The 9,185-nt window shown below is 34.0% G+C and overlaps 1 long non-coding RNA gene across 7 annotated transcripts; it reads left to right on the plus strand.

The window, feature by feature from the left end:
• The first annotated feature begins 294 nt into the window (after positions 1–294).
• Positions 295–4,738, plus strand: LOC120072900 (uncharacterized). 7 transcript variants are annotated; one of them, XR_016528134.1, is made up of 5 exons: positions 309–628; positions 827–944; positions 2,001–3,741; positions 4,229–4,330; positions 4,481–4,738. It is a non-coding gene; the product is annotated as an uncharacterized LOC120072900 (long non-coding RNA). The 7 variants fall into 7 exon arrangements; XR_016528138.1 differs by lacking the exon at positions 4,229–4,330 and having other exon boundaries at positions 2,001–3,574; positions 3,659–3,741; XR_016528136.1 differs by lacking the exon at positions 4,481–4,738 and having other exon boundaries at positions 2,001–3,574; positions 3,659–3,741; positions 4,229–4,474.
• The last annotated feature ends 4,447 nt before the right edge of the window (positions 4,739–9,185 follow it).

Here is a 9,185-nt window from a genome sequence, read left to right on the forward strand (position 1 = left end):
AAATGTTTAAATAAAAATGAGTTTTTTTGAAAAACATTTTTTTTCCTAAATCAATTCAAACGGACTCATTCTCTCTTTTTTAAATAGTATGTTAAATGAAAAAATTGAATACTTTAAAATTGATAATACAAATAATATATGAGAGTAGGTATACTCAATTTTTTGGACACATAGAAGAGTCATCTTCCATCAATTTTAATGGAAGGGGACTATGAAGCTCCCTAATTTTAATAGCATTCTATAAAAGAGATAAATGTAATAAAAGTAAAACATATAAAAGAAAAGTGTGTTTTATTTCCACGTAAGACGTAACGTAACGGAACAGAAGCTATCGCATTGTGGATAAGAATGTGGAGGGTGACGTCACATACCTCCTACCCTTCCCGATTCATCCTTTTTCACTCTCTTTCTTTAACCCTTTAACTTCAATTCCAATTCCTTTCCCTCAAAAACCCTAAAAACTCAAGAAATCCAACTCAAACCATTCTCTGTTTCTCCCATTTTCCTTCCCAATTCCAATGGCGTTAGAGCTTTTCGTCTTGGGCTGCACCGGTGTTGTCGTCTTCCTCCATGGGGTTAATTTCTTCTTCCACGCTCTCTGGCACCATTTCACCCTCCGATCTCTCAGGTAACCCCCTCCCCTTTTCCCCTTTCCATTGATTTGGGGCATTTTCCTCTGTTTCTGAACACAATTTTTTTTTTTTTTTTTTTTTTTAAAATGTGATTCCGCTAAACCTAATTACTAAAACTTCGATGAAATGCTGGATTTTCCTCGGCGTAATCTTGGGGCTAATGTGTCGAATTTATTTTTCCTTCGTGGTTTCAGTTTCTTGGGTGCGATTGGATGGTAGGAATTGGAGAAGGGTGAGTGTGGTGGATCATTTAATCGGGGGGATGAACACCAGATTTGGAGACTGTACATATCCCACATTGTGATTTAATTTGTAATCTAGATTATTTACGCTTTAACCATAATCTAATTCTTACAATTACAAATTGGTTAAAATATATGGATTCTCATTAGCAATTAACAAATTAATCGCGTTTCTTGCTGTGGACGCTAGTTCTTGCATTGTTTGTCATGTTTCATTTCCATTTTTGTAGAATGGATTGCAAAAATACATTACTTTATGATTATTATGCAGTTTTGGGAAACTGAATTTCAATATTAGAATATATCTGCATTTTTTTTTCTTATATTAGGTGGAATTTTGAACCTCATCGATTTAAATAGATGAATGATAATGTCTTAACCTGCCATACTCTGTAACCGATGGTTAACTGATAGAAATTCATTTATAATAATATTTCAAATGGACTGTCAACTAACAATGGTGTATAGGGTGCCAAATCGAATCACATCGGTTTCAGGGTTAGTAATATTATATGAATTGTTTAATTCACAATAAAGAATTTGGTTGGCCAGGGGAAAATTAAAATAATATAGTAGTTTTGAAAACAATTTATAAAAATATTGTACTTTTGAAATTATTTAGAAAAATATTATTTTTTAATAGGTCGAGGGGTTGAATTTTCAACACTAGACATTTGCTTTTTTTTTTTAACCTTTACCATTTAGAAAAATATGGAAAGGTATTAGCAAGGTTTAGAGGTTTTGATCGTGGATACAAATATCTAGAACAAGGAATTAATGAAGCCATCGATTTGATTTGAAGGTGCAAGTAATCTAGCTCCAAGTAAAAAATAAGTTATATGAGTATTAATGTTGAGTAAATTTGATCTCCCATAATAACCCCTAGCACTAGAGATGAACTTAAGTTGAGAGCAACTCTTATCCTTAAGGCTCCTCATAGAAGGACTCTAGTAGAGTTGGAATAGCCGAAGTCATTGATAGAAGAACCATTTAGCAAAGTGTTTCATATGTGCCTTAATGTTTTGTCTTGGAGCACATCAACTTTGTTTATTAGGAAAGAAAGATGATTCATGCAACTTTGTATCAACTATTACGGATTGAATATGATAGCATATCTTGGTTGCAGAGGATTGTCAAGGAAATTAGGTGCCGAATCCGAATTCTGAATCCTGGACTTGAGATGCCATGAGAGATGTTTTCTGTTGCATGGACGTGACCCACTCTATGGAGTGTGAACATTCTCAATATAGATGTATGCAATCATGAAGGTCTTTATCTTAGAAACTGGCATCAGGTAATGGTTACAGCTATTATGAGGTTATGGTGATGTATTTTGGAATGACAAATGCTCTACAGTATATGAGAACTTCAAGAGCTCCATTTAAGTGAGATTTTCAGACTCGTGCATAGGAGGGTCTAAATGGTGATATGTGTTTATTTTAAGATCAGAAAGTATCATGATGTTGTTTCAGATAAGTTATACAATTCATGGTAGGAGGTGAAGACTTTTTGAAACGTGGAGTTAATGCTAATTAAAAGTTTTTTCGTAGAATTATCGGTCTGAAGAAGCAATTTGAAAACATGAGGATGAGATAAGAACTAAGTATCACGAGCCTTTAAGGACTTACTTTCGAGGGCGAAAGTTTTTTAAGGAGGGAAGAATGTAACATCCCAAATTTTAGAAAATTTTAAGTTAATTATCTAAAATTATTGAGTTTAAGTTTTCCTTTCATTTGGAAAATTGGAGTTAAATTGAAATAATTGAATAATGATTAAATTGAATTTAATTGATTAGATATTCGAAATGATTATCTTGAAAATATTGAATTTTTGTTCCCTTTGATTTTGGATTTTAGGGTCAACCTTAAAAAAATTTAAAGAGATAATTAATTTCATATGTTTTAATTGATTTAAATATTTGGAAGGATTTAATTTGTATCAAATTGATAGATTTTATGCCCTTTAATTTTGGTTTTTGAAGCCTAAATTAAGATAGTTTGAAAAGTCAATTGATTTATAAATTTAATAGAATTTTTGGAGATTTTGGAGATATTGTGATAAAATATTTTATTTATCTTTTAAAAATTTGAAAAAAAAATAAAAGAGTCGAGATTTTTTCAAAATTAAAGGAGAGTAAAAAGAGGAAAAAAAAAATTGGGGAGAGAGCAATTCGGTTTTTCAACGAAAGCTTTCACAAAATTATCGATTGCCGAAGTTTGAACCGTTGGATCGTGCTCAAATTTGGTCAGTCTATTCGAGACATGGAGTTTCATTTTGAACGATTGGATCGTTGTTTGAAGCTATGATTTGTTCGTAATTGCTACTGAATAAAATCTGTAAAACTAGAAATTCTCTTTCTCTCCCACACTCGCAAACCCTCTTCATACAAGACCCTCGCTACCGGCCGCTAGCTTAAACAATTTATGCCGTCTGACAACAGCACCTGTTGCCTATCTATAGTATTCACGAGCCGACGCACCATCTACCGCCACTGTTCGATCTTTGTCGGAATCTTGAGAAAAACCTTGGGTAAGACTTATTTTCCTTATAATTTGGGAGGTGAAATTCACCTATTTGATTTTGGGTTAAATTAGTAACCTCTCTTTGGTGTGAAACTTAGATTCAAGATTCGAAAGTTTTGAGGCATTGACCATCAAGCTAGAGACCATTTTGTTTTGCAGAAAATTGGTGAAGATTTTTGTAAGTTGTTGGATGGTTATTCTTTTGGATTGAGAGTAATAGTGGAAAATTAAGTTATTGATTTTGGATTTAATTCTTGATCAGATTGGCTGATTCAATTTTAAGTTGATTCAAGTGTGCTAAAGAAGTTCTTAGGAGATTTTGTTTTGCGTTTTTACCAAGTTGAGGTAAGTGGTACTATTATCGGTGCCTTTGTGCCAGGTGACCTAGTCTAGAATTATAAAGTTAACTAATGGACTCTTGAAGCATGATTTTGTCATTATGTTTTACTTGTTGCATGACAATTATAAGTTTTACGAGCATGTTCGAATTTGTAATTAATACTGATATTATGTATGTGGTGCATGAATAGACTAATAGAGCGGTTTACTGTCTCGCCTTGACGCATGTTTTATTTCAGAGGACCTATGGGTCTAGTTTCATGTTTGACAGTATGCCTACGGGCCGTTAGACATGTGTGAGTTGAAAGGTTCACGTTCATGTTATTTTTCCATGTTTTACGGTGTGTCTATGGGTCGCTAGACATGCGTGAGCCGACAGGTTTACGTTCATGTTACTTTTATTTCTATGTTTCATGTTTGACGGTGTGCCTACGGGCCGCTAGACCTGCGTGAGCCGACAGGTTTACGTTCATGTTATTTTCATGTTTGACAGCGAGCCTACAGGCCGCTAGACATGCGTGAGTCAACGGGTTCACGTTCATGTTATTTTCATGTTTGACGATGTGCCTACGGGCCGCTAGACATGCATATCAAGGTAAGATTGTACGTCTTTTGGTTTTCCTTTCATCATAAAACACCGATGTAGTTGTATGAGCCACGAGCTATTTTTCTTTGCTCGTGAATGCATAGCCTGATCCCGGTATTGGGATCACTTACTTAACCTTTCTTAATTTATGTTTTTCAGGTAATGATAGGAACGGACCGGCGGGTGATGAGAGGGACCTGTGATCGTGCCATATGGGACATGTAAATCGCTTCCGCTCAGTTTACGTTTTCAAGCTATTTATAAGTTTTGATTTGAAACTCGATGTTGGACAAAATTTTATTTGTTTAAGTTATTTTTTCTTCATCATTTTAGGGACCCCGAACAAAGGTTTTTCTTATTTGTTATCTATTTTGGAAATTTGTCTTTGTTATTTTAATGAAAATTTATTTTCCTCAATTGTCAAAATGTTTTGAATGTAAATACGATAATTTGTTAGATCGATATGGCAAACCTAGAGGGGTGAATATAGTTTAATTAAACTTTTTTTTTTCTAAATTAACCCAATTAAACTAATTAATACACTTTTTATAAATAATAGGAAAAATTCAAATTATGCAACAAATAAGATGACAAAAAATGTGATAATTTAATTCTATCAAATTTTAACAAATAAATAAGAATAAACTAAAACATACAATAAATTGCTTAAATTAATTGCAAAAATAAAAAGGAAAGAGTTAGAGAAGAAGACACCATAATTTTTATAGTAGTTCGGTCAAACTCGACCTACTCCACTCCCCAAGCGCCTCTTGGGAATTTGAATAAAATCTTTTCGACTCTTTCCACGGATTAGAGTCCAATCGTTACACCACCGCATCTTTTACGGGTTCAAGAGCAAACCGATCCTTTCCACGGTTTAGGATCAAACCGTTACAAATATTGGAATTTTTTAAGAACAGAATACAACTCTCACTAGAGTGGATTTACAAGTTTAAGCACTCAACAAATTTATATCACAATACAATAACACTCTCAAGAATAAGATGAAAAGAAAAAAAAATGGGAACTTAGAGAGAGCAACAATGGAATTTTTGAGTTTTGGAGGATTATGAAATTCATTTTCCTTTTAATTTATTTTCTTTTTAAATTCATTCTCTTTAAAGTCAATCAAAAAATAAAAAAACATACCATGTGTAAAAAAACTAGCCGTTAGACACAAACATAAAATAATATTAAATTTATTTTCCTTTTAAATTTCTTTTAAATTTCAATTTCTTTTATTTTAAATCAATCCAAAAATCAAAAGTTCATCATATGTTAATCTCTTAATGATCCACCATTCAACCAATATGCTGCCACATGTCTACATGCAAATGGTCTGGTTATGCCACGTCATCCACCACGGTATTTTCTCTATAAACTTGTTTTGGTCATATCGTCTTCGTTTTAACTCCGATTTGAGTAATTCAAGAGGTGTTGGAATCGTTGTCCCGAGCTCTATGCTATGGATATATTAAAACACTAAGATTTTTAGTAATTAAAAATTGAGTTTGTTATCATCAAAATATTGATTAATTAATTAATTTGAGATTAAGGGCCAAAAAGGCAACACCAATATCAGAGTACTCAAAAGGTCGGGTCATTACACTGACCATGTCCATGCACGTATGAAGACGAAGGACCAGCCTCTGAGTCATAATGTCCTGAACCAAATATTGGCATCATCATCATCGGTCTAACATAATCAATTTGACTCTGCGTCTGCATCACATGGGGCAACTCTTCGACATTTTGGGCAACCTTATCAAACTCATCCTCTTCCCGTACAGGTCCTCTACGTCTAGGAGCTGGTGGAGGAACGATAGGTATATCGTACATATAATGTATCTCCTCCATAAGCTTTGGTTGTCACTACATATAGCAAGAACCTGGTTCGGATCATTCACAACATCACGGAGTCTATTGTTGTTCGATCTTTGTGAATTATAAAACAATTAGATAATATTTAAAATAAATTTAAATTAAAAAATAATTAGATAATATTCATTCATTTACTAGATGACTCATAGCTGCTCCCGGACGAGTGACGTAATGCCTCGTGATATTATTATACTAATGAATGTAGTCTTGAGTGACATCCCTGTCAAACTGTTCAATAGAAACCTCCATTGCAATAAATCTTGTACGATAGTGTCATCGCACTACGAAATGTGCAACTTTTTCGGACCAATTTATAGTCCTTAAGTCGATATCATGCAGGGGTTTAGTATTATAAGGCGATGGGACATCTTGCTATAAACCGAATTGTCTCATCACCAAGATGCCACTCACCATTGTGAAATTGGGCAAAGTATGCATATGCCACTCATCGTCCGCCATATGTTTTGACCATTCATACAAAAATTGGGCAAAGTGTACATAATAATTTTGTACGGCTCCCAAATATCTTGGAACACAAAATATTATATTGGAGAACATTAAAGACAAATACAATAAAAATGTGTATAAAATAATCAATTAAGTTCAGTGTAATGTACCTGATCAGGTTGAAACAGATCAAACATGTATATGTACTGGCTGACTACATGTATGGCTGTTCTAGTAACACAAAATTTTTCTCTCCTCCTAAATTTTTAAATGGATAATTTAGAATCTAAATTAACCAGATCAGTGATATAAAAATTAAATTGAATTAAAATAACATACCGAGAACTGTAGGCTCGCCCAACTAACTGAGCATCATTCACATGTTGTAGCTGTGGAGCCATTGTTGGAAATCGCTCCTAAGCCCATAGTTGCAAAAGTATGAGAGGCCCAAATATCTCACGAACCTCAGGTCTTGTTGCTTTGCATAGTTGTCTATACAACCATGCCAAACATGCTCCACCCTACGAATACTGCCCCACATTATAGAGGTTAGCTAATAGTGGCAGGAACATCAAGTAAACAAAATGACTTGATTTGTCAGAAAACAGACTTCCACCCATCATTTGTAGTATATATGTTCACGCATATCTTATGACAGTTTCCTCGTCTGCATCATCTACGAGCTCACAGAAATGTGTTTCTAACCATATCAAACTTAACCTCGATCCTTTAATTTTGTCGGTAGGTGGGGTCGCACCGAGGTACAGTTGACAAACTTGTGACTAGCTCACTGTCAACAGATAACCCCAACAACATTTCTATGTCTTGTAGAATGATAGTACACTCTCCAACAGACATATGAAATGTATGCGTCTCAGGCCTCCATCTCTCAACCAAGGCTGTGGTCAGATGCCAGTCCAACTGAATAAATCTCAATATGGAAACCCCATAGAATCCAGATGTGTGCAGTAGCGGTAGTATCTGAGGGTGGAGTGGGATAGTGCGCTGGAGAACTGCATCTCGATGCCTGCAACATATTTCTCCAGTAGTACGATCTCGCCATACAACAGATGATCGATGAATGGACTGGTCGTACAAAACACGGGATCAACTGGTCCTGGGTTTAAAGCCATGATCGGAAAGAAAAAAAAATATTTATTTCTCAATTAAAAAAAATATTTTTTTCTCAATTAGAAGAATAATGTACAACTGAATTAACTTAATTAAATAATATACAACTTAATTAAAAGAATAATATACAACTTAATTAAAAGAATAATGTACAACTTAATTAAAAGAATAATGTATAAATTTATAGATTACAATAAAAAAAAATTGAATATACAATAAAAGTGTCTATGCTTAATTAAATATACATGATAAAAGAAGTATTTATTTCTCAATTAAAAAAATAATGTATAACTTTATAGATTACAATAAAAAAATTGAATATACAATAAATTATAATAAAAAAATTGAATATACAATAAAACGAATATATAATAAAAAAATATTTATTTCTCAATCTCTAACTATCTGGAGCCTGTCTTAGTAACGAAGGACACTTCCTTCGATTATGAGATTACAAAATCCACATTGTTGTCGAGTGACTGGTTTTGTCCAATCCATCTCGTTGTGATAACGTGAACTTTTTGGTCTACCAGGATTTCTCAACAATGATGGATCAGAATGTAAGATGGGCATATTAGGATGCGTGATCCAGTAATCTTCATGTGGTACAGGTTGAAATTGAGGTGAGTAACATTCAGCATACGTTGACAATTTATAGTAGTCCTCAAGAAAGTCTTCGTAGTTCATGTTAAAATGTGAGCAAACGACCATAAAATGCGAACATGGAATGCCGAATGCTTGCCACTTGTTACATGAACAGTACCGCTCGGACTTATTTAACCTCAATATTTGAACATTTTCTCCTTTGGCATTGAGACTATGACGTCCAGTCTTCACATGAAACACAACAGCAACAAAAACTATAAAAAAAAACACAATGTCTGGTCTTCACATGAAACACAACAACAACCTTTTTTGTTCTTTATTTCCTAAACAACAACAAAAACTATAAAAAAATATATAATAGTATGAGAATAGGAACAAAATGTATAGTTCTTTAAAAAAAATGAAATTTTGTATAGTAAAAGGTACAAACCTCACAATTTAATGGACGAATGTGGGAGAAGAAGAAGATTTGTTGAGGGCAGTGAGAATGAGAAAACGAAGGCAGTGAGGAGAAAATGAGAGGCTGATCTTAAATGTCGAAAGGCAGTGAGGAGAATGAGGGAACGAAAGCAGTGTGTGAAAATGAGAAGAGAGGGTGGGGGTTATAAGTTAAAAGGTCGAGTTTTCAAAACTCGACCCACGGGTATGGCGTTGGGAAAATAATATGGATGGGACGGGACGAGACACTGACACGCTGCAGAGATTCGGATTCGTTTTAAAGAAGGTCGATGATTCAAATCACTCTGACCCGCACTGTAGAGATATGGATTCTTAGCTAAGCGATCGTGTAAGATTTTGT

This window comes from Benincasa hispida, chromosome 3, assembly GCF_027475165.1.
Source record: "Benincasa hispida cultivar pf3 chromosome 3, pf3_genome.v1.1, whole genome shotgun sequence".
NCBI lineage: Eukaryota > Viridiplantae > Streptophyta > Magnoliopsida > Cucurbitales > Cucurbitaceae > Benincasa > Benincasa hispida.